This window comes from Pinus tabuliformis, chromosome 2_2, assembly GCF_031772625.1.
Source record: "Pinus tabuliformis cultivar Carrire ecotype Pingquan chromosome 2_2, CPIR1, whole genome shotgun sequence".
NCBI classification, from domain to species: domain Eukaryota; kingdom Viridiplantae; phylum Streptophyta; class Pinopsida; order Pinales; family Pinaceae; genus Pinus; species Pinus tabuliformis.
The window spans coordinates 29,396,901-29,407,841 of NC_142300.1; positions in this window are offsets into that span (position 1 = coordinate 29,396,901).

Consider the following 10,941-nt stretch of genomic DNA (forward strand, 5'->3'; position numbering starts at 1 on the left):
AGGTATTGTTTTGGGACATCATATTGTTTTGAACCTAGCACAATAGTCTAAGATAGCTTCTTGTGGGCCTCTTTTTATGGTGTCATATTCGGATAATATGTGCAGTGGATCTTTCTTTTTCTCCCATCTGTTAAGAAATGTTTGGTAAAGAGCCTCTGGGTCAGCTATGGAATTTGCAGGGAGAGCTCTAAACCAGGGCCTTACATCAACTGTTAAACTTTGGACAAAAATCTTCATTCTTACATGATCATCATGTATTTCATAATTCTCAAAATAGTCTTGCATTTTCTTGGTATGTTGCAGGGCAGTTTTAGAACCAGTACCATCAAAATATGTGATTTGGTTTGATAATCCTAAGGCATAGCCCTTGGATTTGCAGGTAACTGTAAAGGTGCATAACAATTCACCATATTTACAGGGATAAATGGAACAGCAGGAAGAAATGGAACAAATGGAAGAGTGGAGATAATAGTATGAGTATGTGTAGTGGATGGAGGTGTAGAAAAGGTGCTTTGAGAAGTGGATGATGAACTAGGAGAAGTTTGAACAGTGTGAGGTGAAACTTTAACAGGGGTTGGAATATGGCTTTGGGGAATTGTTTCAGGTCTTGAGTCAGCAAAATCCTCTTTTCGCTCTTGTTTCCTGAGGGTCTTTGGGATTAAATTGGGATTTTCAAAAATTGCTGGGGGAGCTGGGTCTAGATTTGACCTAGTATAGCGAGTTTTCTTCTTTGGAGCCAACTTCTGAACTTGTTTTTTGGAATTTTCTAAGGATTTGTTCCCAAGTTGAGTTGCCAATGATGTTAACACTCAGGTTGTCCCTTGGCTCCTAAGGGATACGGCCGAGGTAACCACAAACCAATCTTTGGATTGCAGGTCCTAGCCTACCTGCAATCAGAGAGGGCTCTCTCTTTAAAATTTAGCTTTGTTTTGGGGTGATTTTAGGCTAGTTATGATATGCATGAGTTTGTTTTGAGTTTGGTGGGATGGGTGATGTTTTCAAACAGAGATGGCATGCAAAGTGTGAGAAGTTCAGACCATTGGGCATGGAGTCAATGAATATGAACTGCCGGGTGTGTTTTCTTTGGTAAAAGAGAGGAATACAGAGCAGGATAGCTAAACATGGAACAATCTTCAAAGCTGGAATTAAGATGAAATGGAGGTCAGGGAATGAAAGGCAATTAAGAATCTTTCATTCAGCTAACAGAGGGAAAGTGAATGAATAATATCTAGGAGCAATGAAGGATTCCTAAACAGCATTCAGAAATGAGGGAACTAGCGTAAACATGATCAATGAAGTATACATATTCATGACTAATTCTGAAGAAAACATAGAGAAATCACAGAAATTGAGCACAGAGTACAGCTAAGTAACATCTGAGCTATTCTTCTTTCCTGCAATCTAGATCATGATACATAGATGATATACTAAACATAGAAACTAAAAACAGAGGTAAGAAAGACTTATTGAACCATGAGGAAGCACGAGAATTCCATATTTTACTCTTCAGCCATTAAAACCACAACCAGCCAGTTCAAAAGAAAACATTCCAGCAATCTTTGATCATAAAAATTCCCAGGCTTACAGCGCAAGTCTAGAATGAATTAATCAACCAACCAACCAACCCTTAAAACATTGTTTGGGGAGGTATTTATAAGAAAAATATCTACAAAATAGATCTGATAAAAGATCTCAGGAAATAACTGTGATTAACCTAACTTCTACTGCAAGTAAAGAAAAAATATCTATTTTAAGATGCGCTGGAGGCAGCTCCATCGAAACATGAGTTAATATGCGTCCTTTTGGCTCTGTGTTGTTCATTCTGCAATAACTGCTTCTTGGTCTCTGATCGCTGCTCTTAGGTGGCTTTAATGCGCATTAATCTCGATCTGATGAGCTTTTAATGGCTTTAAAATCTCCACTGAAACTCTTTGACTTGTTGGGATCTTCTTTAAGGCTCATCTTCTTTGGCATTAAGTCTTCCACTGATACTCTTTAACTGATACACTTTTCGGCTTTTCTGATGCACTTTTTCTTCACTGATACACTTTAACTCTGCAAAATCGCCCTTGCCTACCACTTTATGGCAAAAAGGAATGGCTGCGGTACTTTCTGCGGGCTTTAGAAGGTCTATCGGCGCTGGCGGATCAAAATACCATGAAAAAAAAAATGAGTAAAAATTGCATAATAGAGGAGGATTGCATACTGGTAACTGTGCTGAGGCCGAGCTCGCTGTCCGGAGCTAATTTGGGCCAAGGTGATAAAAAATGGGTGAAGAATGGCCATGCTTCCTTTGAACTGGAAGCGCGCGCGGGCGCAGAGTGAATAATATGTGAAAAATATATTTTTTACCTTTATAACGCGAAAAACACTTTACACAGGAAATTTGAGCTTTGAGGGGGTGGGAGCGATCACTGTAGCGGAGAATATATCTGGGCCGTTGGATCTAGCAAGGGCAGATCCAACGGCTGAGAGGAAATGGCAATATCGCATCGGCGGGGGGCAATGGGGCAGGGGACTTTATATATATGCGATAGCGATTAAGCGATAGCGATATTGGGAGAGAGCTTGCGATGAGCGATTGTGAAATCGCATCGGGAGTTCGCATCGGGGATGGAATGGGGGAAGGCTTAATGTTTGCGCGATAAGCGATGCGACATGGGGACAAGCGATATCGCATCGGAGGGGGGTTATTGGGGAAATGAATACAGAGGCGGGCCAAAACTTGCGATTGCGACTCGCGATATCGCGTCGGAGGGGGTCAAATGGAGCGATATCGGATCAGAGGAGGCCAAAATGCATCGGAGGAGGGTTCTTACTAAGTTTCAAATAAACTTAGTAATTCCCATAAAACAGACTTATGGTTATATTTCAACCAAGGTGGGGATATGTATATATATGGGATTTTTACTATATTTTTAATACGGGGAGGAAAAATAAGTGGGGATTTATATAATAGAGTTAGAAATTAATATGAATTTTGATCAGAAAGCGCTAAGCATAGAAATCTTAGGCTACAAAGGGGAAATAGGACTTATAGAAGAAATATGAACACCTTTAAGCAAAGTAGATCTTTACTTAGGCAAATGTTATGGATATGATGAATTTTTGAGATATTAAGCAGATCTTAACATCTTTAAGGGAAATTAGTGAATGATTTGGGGAAAATGATGAAGGGAAGTTAGTCATGCCTCGCTTGAGCTACTCCAAGGGAAAACTACCTTGCAATTGTGATTTGAGTAGATTTAACACTTGGAAACACAAAATTGATCACAACTCTTCATTTTGCAACCTCAAAACTGCCTACCCAGCCTACTTTGCCTAACATTTTATCTTCTTTTTGTTTGGGTGCACTTAGACTAGCAAACCTAGCTTTTCCTCTTTTCTTTTCGCTATCCTCCTATCTAAATCTACCCTTATATCTACCAGGGGCTCAGATTAAGCTGTTGAGCACCCTTGATTCTCTACCTATCTAACAATTTGCCAAGATTAATCAGTTTGGACAGATTTTTATTCTCTATCTCTAAAACAAGAAATTTAAACCTAGGGAAGCCAAGATTAAGATGTTTGGCCTTCCCTTAACTGTGAAACTCTTCAAAAATGCAATAGTTCTTCAAAAATGGAATATAGTAGTGGCATTTGAGCTAGCACACTTTCCTGGCCTTTTGATTTGGGGTTCATTTCTTTTATTTTTCTCTTGGCCCATTCATTCTTCTTTTTTGCCCTTTGATTTTTCTTTTAGGGCATACCCTCTTTACATTTTTTTTAATTTTTTTATTTTCTTTGGAAATATGGAACCTTTGCAGCATGAAAAGATGACATATTTGGCATTTAAATAGTCAATCATGAAATATGAAACCTATTGTATAGGAGGCTAACAAAGACTTTCAAGATGGCAGTTCAGTTGGGGATGAATCTATCAGAAGCCCAAAAGCACAGAATGGAGCAGTTGAATGAGCTAGATGAGATCAGACAAGAAGCAATTCTAAGAACTGATCTAGTTCAACATCAAAGAGCTAAGTGGCATGACAGATACATCAAAGAGAAAAAGTTCAAGAGGGAGATTACGCACTACTGTTTGATTCCAAGTTTAAAGACTTCAAAGGTAAATTTCAGACTCATTGGCTTGCGCCATATGAGATTGACAAAGTCTTTAGCAATGGGGCGGTAAGAATCAAGACCATTGATGAATTTCAAACTCCTCTCATTATGAATGGACACCGATTGAAAATTTATCATAAGCCACTCTCAAAAGAGGAATTTGTCAAAATGTTTCAAGAGAATTCTGCAATAAGGCTGGTGAAGAAGAATTCTTCTTCCCCACCAGACTAGCCTTTGTTTCTTTCAGTTAAAAAAAAAAAAATTGTGTAAGACTGAAAACCAATCACAGATTGGCGGTCTTATACAGAAAATGTAGAGTGAAAATCAGGGACACCTAACACTCTATATTTTCCAAAAAAAAATCCCTTCTCTCCTTCTTTTTCCATCTTCACTCCACCTCATTTGCCATTCCACTCCATCTCCATCTCATTTTCATTTCACTTCACTCCGCTTCACTTTCACTCCATTCCACTCATTTCATTTTCATTTCATCAATAAAAGTCCCTTTCAGGACTATTTTCACTCAGTTAGTTATTATCTAACTATCTTTGTTCAGCTAAGAGGGTGTTGTGCAGTTTCCGCAGCTGGTAGCAGTTTCCGCAGCCAGAAGCAGTTTCCGCAGCCACCACTCTGTTTTTCAAATTCACAGTCAAAATGTTAGTGCAATAATCATGAAAATGCAAGTGTAATTGAGCATATGCTATGAAGACATGGAGCATCTCCAAGACATCAAGGAAGAGCAGTTGGTTAAAAGCTATGAGCAAGAAATGACAAGGTTTCCAAAGGTATGAGCAAAATTTTTTAATCAAATAGCAATTAAAGTCATGATTATGCATAGTTATCAAACCATAAAAGCTCTACTATGTGCAATGATCGGTATGATAGCTCCATTACCCTCTCCCATTCCACGATATTATTCCACACACCATGCATTCATTTCTTAACGGTCTCATGATTGATTTTCAGGTTTAAACTCATAGTCGACTGCACTTTCATTTACCACCTGTACTCATGAGATGTGACCTATCCCATTACGGCTCCTCTCCACCGCATTTTCCGCAGCCATCCATTAAAACGTGTAATATTTCGTACGCAGCTGTTTAATTCAAAAATCTTGACCTCACTCCATTCCCCTACCATTCTATTAAGACCATCTTCTTCACATACATCCGCATTTCATCTTGTGAACTCATATACGGCTGCTCATCCTCTGTTCTGCCTGTAATCCTGAAGCATTCCCGTTACCTGCTATCCATCTACCGATTGCAGCCACTGCATTTTACCATAAACCCTGCAACCGAGCCACCTTCCCTCTGCTAAACCCTCACACACAATTGAATTTTCAGTTGAAATTCAAAACAGAGGAAGGAATGGGAAAATTACTAAGGGTAGAACCAGAAGGACCGAAATATTTAGAAGGTTACCCTCAAGCAAAAGATTTTCTGAAGAAAGCCAAATGGTTACACTTCATCCAAAAGTTTAAAGGCTATAATAAAGAGGTAACCAAAGCTTTTGCACGGTCTTTCGATGGCCAAATGGTGGAGATTGGAGACTTGAAGCTCACGGTGACTGAAACAACAGTAGTAGCTGCTACAGGCTTACCCCAGGAAGGTGAGCGATGGTTCAAAAACAAAAGCGTGGACGAACAGGCGTGGAGAATTATGCTAAGAAACCCAGGTATGGACACCACTATGTTTACGAAAGGAATTCCTGTTCATGCATTGAAAGAAGAATGGGTCAGTCTGCTGTTAGTTATCCAAAAATTTATCACTTGCAAAGGACGTTTTGGTTCAATGTATATGTACCATGCTAGACTATTGATGAATTTCTTAGAGAGTCAAACTCTTAATTTTCCTTATTTCTTACTGTTGAGTTTGAAAAAGATGAGTATTACAATCCAAAAACACATAGGAAATATAGAACCTCATCTATATCATCATGGACTTGTAAAGATTCTCATTGAGGAACAACTAAAGAAAAACAAAGATACCTGGGAACAATTCTTGATAAGAAATTACTTTCAAGAGCCATCTGAGGCATTTGAAAGTAGTACACCAAAGACACCAAGAAAGAGTAGGAGAAAAGAAAAGAGTGCCATAGTCCAAGACTCTCCTACTACAAAAAATCAAGAAGTTGGTCAAAAAGAAAAAGAGAACAGAACTAAGGACAAGAAACAGAAAAAAGTGAAAGGCAAAAGAAACATACAAGAAGTCTACCAATCACCTGAGCCATCTATAGAGGAATATTATCAAACACTGTCGGAGAGATTAGTGCATCTTCAAGAACAGGCTGCTATAGCAAAGAAAAATGAAAAAGGGAAACAGAGCATACAAGAAGGGAGTATTAGTCCACCATACTTAAGGAGAAGCACCAGGCTAAGAGGAAAAGGGAGTAAAACACAAGTAAAATGGCCCCACTTCATTGACTTGGGTGGGGAAACACCCGAGAAACCTCTAGCTGGCCGTAGTCCACCTCGTCCTCAGCCAAGTATTGAAACTAGTCCTCCACATATTGATGAAAGCTCTTCTCGGCCAGAGCTAGAGAGTAGTCCTCCTCCTCCACAAGATTTTGAACTCAGTCCAAGAAAGACACCTGAAATAGATCCCGGTCAACAGGAGGTATATGACTACCTTGAATCTTTAGAAAAATCAGCTGCAGGTCCGAGTACCACTCTTCCCCACATGACACTAGATGCATAAGTTCAATCCTTAAAGCAGGAGGTATTTGAATTAGAGGTTCTAAACAGGCATATCAAGCAAGAAAGTGAAGCACTCAAGGAGCAGAGCAAAGTCGATAAAATTATTCATGATAACACTATGCTTCATTGGGACTATGGCAAAAGAAAAACAAGAAACTAAAGAAAAAGTGCAGAAAGTTGAGCAGAGAATTGATCAATCTCAAATTCAGATGTCTAATAAGGAAACCCAAGATGGTGGTAGCACCGAAGAAGAAGAAAAGAGGGCTAGATGTCCTAACAGAGGCTTCATAACATATGGATTAGAGGGGAATGACTAAATTTTGGTTGCATGAGGACATGCAACACCTTCACAGTGGGGGTATGTTGAGTCCCAAACCTGCATCTTCCCTATATACCTTTTCAGCCTTCTTTTCCATTTATTTGATCCACCAAGCTGTCAAATCATTGCATATTAGTCTAAAAAGAGCTTATGAAATGGTTTCCTAACTATGTTTATGACTGCTGTTTGATTTAGATTTTTGTTCAAGCAGCTGCGGAAACTTGTCACTTTCCGCAGCCAGCTCAAGTTTCCGCAGCCATTTTGTTAAAGACTATGTTACAGGTGTCCAATGGAGAATCCGGCCACATGGGCAAGCTGCAAATGACATGTACATGGAGCATGTCCCCTTAGTTCAGCCGAATCACTCACAAATAGCCATGGTCAAAGATGGTCAAAGGAGGGGTCAAACCAAGAGTTTTGCAGTGGCACGGCTCTGTTTTGCCCACGTGAAGGTTTGCGTGGCAAGATCCTCAATTTCTGGAGGTGTGCCAACACCTGTGGATCAATCCGTGAACTGAATCGAGCAGCCACCACTCCATGGATTTATCTGTCATAATTACCATACCGCTAGATCTCAGGCCGTGGATATTTACGTGTCTGTTTGGTAGCGTAGAATCTAGGAATTAGTTATAGCATTTTCACTTATAAATAACGCATTATCAAACGCTTGACAGTTAGCTTTTCATATGTAATCTTGACTATGTTTTACGAGCCACTGTACCGTGCTCTATTTATATGTTTTTACTGCACTTTAATATATGAGAAGACAACATTCTTGAGTTCCATTTGTGACTGAGTATTGATTGGCTGAGGTTGCAAAGGGCCCCTATACACCAAAGCCCTGTATCTACTGTATAATTTCTCGCCTTCTTTCATTATGTTATTGCTTTTATAATTAGTTGCCTGTATATATATTTCCTGATGTTCATAACTAACTGTTGTTCATCTTTTCCTTTTATGCTTTCTTATGGTTGCTAGCTGATTAGTCTTTGTCTTTTAGGTTCTTGTAGGCAGCCCGGGAAAATTACATAGTTTTAATGACTACTGATATGAGATCATCTTGTCCTTTCTGTTGAATCATTTAATGAGTTTTAATTCCAGTATTGTCATTTCTTTCAGTTTTGCTTTGCTTATTTACTTTTCTGCCACTTAGATATCATATTACTCATCTGTTTATGATTTCCTTCCTATAGCCAAGCGACTCAATTAGTGAGGAATCATAATATTATTTGATGTAGTATGATTTAGTTTGCTTTCCTGCAAGTTAGAGATTAAGTTACTTATGTCATTTTCAAGAATTGAAATATGAATGAGTAGTTAAATCTTAGTTTCCTTTTATGCAATTTGATTTCCTGCAATTTAGATATCATATTACTTGGCTTGTTTATGATTACTTCCTATAGCCGGAGCGAGTCGAAAGGTGAAGGGTCAGAATGTGGGTTGAAGTAGTGTGATTTAGTTTGCTTTTCTTTCAGTCTTTGAGTTGCTTTGAGTTCAGTTTTTATTTTCTTTTCATACAGCAGTAAGGATACTGGGCCATTGTCACTAGTTCACTGTTTTGGTACATTTATTTCCTTTTGAGAATTTATTTCATCACAGTCAGTTTGAAACCTTCTTTTTGAGAAATTTAAAGTTTCGAAAATCATTGTAGAAATCACCATTACCATCCATACTTGAATCATTGTAGAAATCACCAATACCATCCATACTTGACTTTCAATTTCGCCATCTCACACTAGGGAATCCACAGAAGATAAACCCAAAAACAAACCAAAAACTCAAAAATGACAAAGAGCTAAGAAATCGGTTATCTTGCATATACAGTGCACTTCACTTCAGCAGTTTACGACTCCCGGATTGACATTTTAAATAGCAATTTAGGACACACTAAAGTGACCAAACAACTGGTTAGACAAAGGACACCCTGAAGAAAACATCAAGGTATGTAAATGGTCTGATACTGGAAATATTGGATGAAATTAACATTCTTTCCCTGAAAAATATAGAGGAAGCCTACCAGAGTGCTGTGAAGGCAGAGGAGAAGATCACTATAAAACAAAATTCTAGGAGAGAATGGGGAATCGGCAAGGGAAGAGGATAGTCCTATGGCAAAGGACGAACTGCCAGTAATAGTGAAGAGGGCAGCAGTTCCAAGGCTTCAAGAATAGCAGAAAAATGAGACAACACTAGAGGTGGCAGGCCATATCAGCGAGGAAGAGGGAATGGCCGAGGTAGAGGAGCTAACTATTAGTGCTACAGGTGCCACAAATGGGGGCACAGGTCTTTTGAATGTCCTGAAGTGGAACAAGCTGGCCAAAGAGGAACGTTTGTTGCACAGCCAGAGGAAGCATAGGCATCTCCCCAAGAAGCAGAAAATGTGTCGGAAATAGGGGAAGCCTTAGTTTTGAATAAAGTGTTATTGAAACTAGCCAAAGAAACAACTGAAAAAACTCAAAGGAAATCATTATTCCAGACAGTTTGTAAGTCGCACGGAAAATGCTGCAATTTGATTGTCGACAGTGGGAGTACAGATATTCTGGTTACCACCGAGATGGTAGAGAAGTTAGGTTTGAAGTGGCTGAAGCACCCCACTCCTTACAAGGTGTCGTGGCTGTAGAAAGGCTATCAGCTGTTGGTTGATGAACAGTGTGAAGTTGAGTTCCACATTGGCAGGTACAAAGACAAGGTTATTTGTGATATTATGCCAATGGACGTGTGTCATATACTGCTAGGAAGGCCATGGCAGTATGACTAGAAGGTAGTGCATGATGGAAAGACAAACTGTTACAAGTTTGTCAAAGATGCGATCAAGCACACACTTGTGCCCATCAAGGAGGAAGAGATAGCAGAAACAAGCGGGACGAAAGCATAACTAATGGGTGGAAAACAGTTTTTGAAGAAGATTGAAGAGAGTGAAGTGAACTATGCTGTTGTAAGGAGGGCAAAGATAGTGTTGTTGCACACAGAAATATCTGATTTGCCTGTAAAAATTTAGAAAATGCTGTAGGAATTCAGTGATATTGTAGTGGACGATTTACCAGACAAGTTGCCTCCTAAGAGAAGTATCAGTCATCATATTGAATTTATACTTGGAGCAAGTCTACTGAATAAGGCAACATATCGGATGAGCCCCAAAGATAATGAAGAAATCAGGAAACAGGTGCAGGAGTTGCTAGATAAAGGGCTGATAAGGGAGATTTTGAGCCCTTGTGCAGTACCAACACTTCTCGCTCCCAAGAAAGGAGGAGAATAGAAAATGTGCACGGATTCGAGGGCCATCAATAAGATCACCATCAAGTATAGATTTCCACTACCACGGATGGACAATATGATGAACTACCTGAGTGGGTCAAGATACTTCTCGAAGATTGATCTAAAGAGTGGCTATCATCAGATTCGAATCAGGGAAGGAGATGAGTGGAAGATAGCCTTCAAGACCAATGAAGGGTTCTACGAGTGGTTAGTCATGCCGTTCGGTTTAAGTAACGCCCCCAGTACCTTTATGCGACTGATGAACGAAATGCTGAAAGAGTTCATCAAAAAGTTTGTAATAATGTATCTTGATGACATATTAATTTTTAGCAAGACTAAGGAGGAACACTTTCGACATGTTCGAAGTGTGTTGGAAAAATTGCAGCAGAATAAGCTGCTGATAAATCTGAAAAAATGTACTTTTCTACAAAGAGAACTGGTTTATCTGGGTTTTGTAATTGCAGAAAACGAGTTGAAGATGGACCCAGAGAAGATTGCAGCGATCATTAACTGGCCATCCCCGAAAACCCTGTTTGAGGTACGTAGTTTTCATGGGCTGGCAAGTTTTTAT